The sequence below is a fragment of the Podarcis filfolensis genome, assembly GCF_964270895.1.
Source record: "Podarcis filfolensis genome assembly, chromosome: 15".
Classification (NCBI taxonomy): domain Eukaryota; kingdom Metazoa; phylum Chordata; class Lepidosauria; order Squamata; family Lacertidae; genus Podarcis; species Podarcis filfolensis.
The window spans coordinates 39,963,990-39,968,442 of record NC_139618.1 but is presented as its reverse complement, the minus strand read 5'-3'; positions in this window follow the sequence as shown (position 1 = coordinate 39,968,442).

Sequence of the window (4,453 nt, the reverse complement as noted above, 5' to 3'; positions counted from 1 at the left end):
TCAAAGTAAACAAACAGTGCATAATAAATATATTTCCATCCTGTGGAAAGTGCTGTTTCTTGATAGAATGGAGCCAAACTAATGTGAGCCAGGCAGCTAGTTGAAAAGGAAATTGGGTAAAATAACCCAATCAGTCAGCAGTTCAGACAGAGGAACAAAGCTTGAGTCAGAAGCTTTATAGCAGGGGTGGGAAATTTGTATTTAAAATTAACAAAAGGAAGCAAAAAAATTGGAGATATTCTCATGAGAGGGGGCCAGCAGTTTTGTAGTCCCCACCTTACTTTTCAGGGATGTGGGTGGCACTGTGGGTTAAACCACAGAGCCTAGGACCTGCTGATCAGAAGGTTGGCGGTTCAAATTCCCACGATGGGGTGAGCTCCCGTTGCTCGGTCCCAGCTCCTGCCAACCTAGCAGTTCGAAAGCACGTAAAGGTGCAAGTAGATAAAGGTGCAAGTGGGAAGGTAAACGGTGTCTCTGTGCACTGCTCTGGTTTGCCAGAAGCGGCTTAGTCATGCTGGCCACATGACCCGGAAGCTGTACGGCTCCCTCGGCTAATAAAGTGAGATGAGCGCCGCAACCCCAGAGTCGGCCACGACTGGACCTAACGGTCAGGGGTCCCTTTACCTTTACCTTACTTTTCAGGTGGCTGAGGGCATTTGTGAGCATCATTTGCTTCATTCTACAAATCATCTGTCCAGGGTCTGCAGGTTTCCTGGGTGCCAATACAAAATATAAGCCCAGAGGAAGACATCTCAAGGTAACTTCTCACAGAGATCAAGGATTGTGGGCAGTGGAGGAAGCTGTAGAAAACCAGGGAAATGATTACTGGAGTGGGGGGCAAATATGCCACTGTTGGCACCAATAAGCTCAAAATCCTGCTCCAAATTCAAAGTACATCATCACTTTATTTGAGAATGACGCAGAAGAATGGAAGGCTCCTTTGGGCTGAAATAAAGCTTTTGAGAAACTGGAGGACAGATTTTGGCATAGCACTAGAGTCTGGGTCCTTCTGCCAGAGTCCTTGCTGCTATCTGTCTGGAGTCTTATCTCCTATTGCTAAACTCTTATGTTCATATAACAAAATGGCAGGATTATTTTTTTTAAAAAACCCATCCTTTGTACCCTTTTCTGTCTGTCCACATTCATCTAAGCTGGTCCCAAGAGATTAATTTCCTTTTCATTATCATTGCAGCAGTGACCTGCAATAAATGATGAGTTATGGTCCAATTTATCAGGGACTGTCACGGTTATTTACCATATCAAGCAACAGTCCTCATTTGGTCTCCACTGGAGTGAAATGAAGTTACCATGAGGGTTTTGCAATAAATCCCAAAATATGCACATGCTGGCACACATAACATTTATGCTATTTATATAATGCATGCTTTTTTTGCCACTCATGTCCAGTTTGTGATGTCATTTCCACTTGGATTATTTGTGCTGTCTGAGCTCCTTATAATAGTTATGGCATGCTATTTGCTTTAGGCAATGCATGGTTTTTAAGCTGTGTTCTGGAAAACTGTGGAGTTGCTCAAAAGATTATCAGCGATTCTTTGACGATTCTATATGTACCCACTTTATATTTTAAAGTGTGTAAAGTGGAGTACAATGCAAAATTATAAAACATAATAAATCAGTACGAAACCATGCATCCCAGTAATATAGATACAATCCAATCTGATGCCTGTGTGCAGGCTACATTACTGATGAGGAAATGCCTAATTGTACAAATAATGTTTTGAAACATGCAGCAAAAAGGTTGTGCGTGTCTAATCTCCAAGAGAAGGCTACTCCAAAGAGTTGGCACAATTATTGTAAAAAAAAAAACCTGTTCCAGATAGATTCAAGTGTAATACTGATGGCTGTGGTACCATCAAGAAGGCTTCATCTAACTGCAATACCTTAAACTTGGTTCAGTAGCAATTTGACAGCCACTGCAGTTCCTGCAGTAAATGTGTTGTCTGAGCATAGTGTCCTCTACAAACTCTGTGGGGTCCTCTGCACCATGTAGTCATTCCTGGGAAGGCAAGCCCATGAGGAAAGTATTCCAGGAAAGAAAGAAAGTTTTAAAAACCTTTACACTATCACATGCATACAGGATATCCTATATGGTGAATATTCATTGTCCACGCTATCACCCAGTCCAAGGAACACCTTCGGTTTCTGCAAGCTTGAAAAACCTTCAGTGCAACAGGCCAAACTTCCTACAGATTTTGCAAGCAATACCCATGAAAATAGCCAAGAGCTACCTCTCAATAGGACAGGGAGTGGTGGGGCTGTGGTCTAAACCACTGAGCCTCTTGGGCTTGCCAATCGGATGGTCGGTGGTTCAAATCCCCATGACAGGGTGAGCTTCTATTGCTCGGTCCCAGCTCCTGCCAACCCTAGTAGGTACCGCTCTGGCAGGAAGGTAAACGGCATTTCTGTGTGCTGCTCTGGTTTCACCATGCTGACCACATGACCTGGAAAAACTGTCTGTGGACAAATGTCGGCTCCCTTGGCCAGTAAAACGAGATGAGCGCCGCAATCCGAGTCATTCGTGACTGTCAGGGGTCATTTACCTTTATCTTTACCTCTCAATAATCTCACCCTAGCTCATGGCATACAGTAAGCACACGTTTACAGAAACTGAGCCACTGGGCTCAGTTTAGTAACCCCTTCAGTTCAGCAGCCATGGCCAGCAATCCCAAATAATCCATCCTTAAGGCTATCACTGCCTAAAGCAGCTGAGAAAAAGAGTCCAGCCAAAATTCCTTTGGCATCCTGGCCTGATGAACCCCCACTGCCCAACAACTACTGTAACAGAAGAAAAGACAGAAGGAAACTGTGATCACATTGAGAACAACGTCTGTACTATATCTGGGTAAGCAGATCTCTGCTTCTTGAAAAGGCTTTCTCTGCACACCTCCTGCTGCAATATTCCAAAAGTTTAATCAGCATTTTAATTGTCTCCATATTCTCTGTGCCGCATGCATTTGCCTTGTGCAATCATCTTCATGGTATAATGCTGCACGTTGTAATGAAACTTTTTACAGCCACTCTGAAATAGCCATAATTTTTAATGACTTTACCCAGCATAATGATAGAGTAACATGTACAGTGGCTGTGCACCCAGGTAACAAGTTCTTTATGTTTGAGAGGCTAAAATAGCACCTAATAGCACTTGCAAATATTTTTTTGGCTGATAGATTCTACATGGCTGATCAGGCACAGGGGTGCAGGGAAAAAGACTTCTGTAACAACCGAAACAAACAAACAAGCAAAAACCCTGTTATGGTACCTGAGTTTGAAGACAAATGCCATACTTTTAAACTGGTGGAAAGTGCGATCACGACCCTATAAACAAACATGTATTGTTCTATCTTGGAGCAAGCTCTGAAAAATAATAATAATGAAGGCATGCAGGTCTAAGCTTGTGGCTCAGGTTTTTTTTTTGGGGGGGGGGATCTGACATTGATGAATTTACTAGGCCAAGCTATTTGTTTACATATGCCACTCTTGTCTACTCTAACCATCAGCAGGAGCTCCAGGATTACATGCAAAAGTCTTTCCCATCACGCTATCTGATCCTTTTAAAAACAGGAGATGCCAAAATTGACCCTGGGAGTTTCTTCATGAAAAGCTTCTGCACGCAAATCTCAACCATTTAGCTATGTATATTCCATTGTCTGAACTGACCCTGTATCTCTAGTCACTAGAGACCAGACTCCGGAGACATGTCTTTGCACTGTCACAGCCTGAAATAAATTATACATGCTCTAGTTTAAAAAAAACAACAACTGCTTCCTTGGCTAGCATTCATGCCATTATCAATATCCAAGCCTAAACCATCTCAGTCTTCAGAGTAGTTGCACACAGGGATGGGCAAATCAGTGCCTTTGGGTTTCTCGCTTTTCTACTCTTAAGTTCAGTTCTCCATATTTCTGCAGCAGGATTGTCCATTTAAAACTTTAGCCAAATAAAACAGATACACTCATACAAAATGGATGTTCTATGCCACGAAGAGAAAATAATCCTCAGTATCACTGTGGCCATTGGGCCAGAGAGGCAGCAAGAGAAATCCTTGCACCGACTGACTGGTGCATTCCTAAGGTGGTCTGAGGAGAGGGCAGCACTTGATCCTTCTTTAGGGGACGATCTCCATTTGCTGTAGCAGCAGGAGCCTCCATACATCTTGACCTGATCACAGTGGGTGGGGATGGAAAGAGCCTAGAGAGGCAGGGAGAGCTGGTTCTCCTTGCAGCTCCCTTTACTCACAAGAAGACCAGTGGCGAGGCAGGACCCAGCTTCTGTTTAGCACCCTAGGTCAGAGCCTACCGTAGGCTTGTCGGCTGAGCCTCATCCAAGAAAGGACTGCATTCTAGTTTGTGCGTCGAGGTCCCCAACACACCCGAAATAAAAACACAATGACACTTGATTTTTGTTCAAGGTTTTTGGCATAATTTTGGCCACA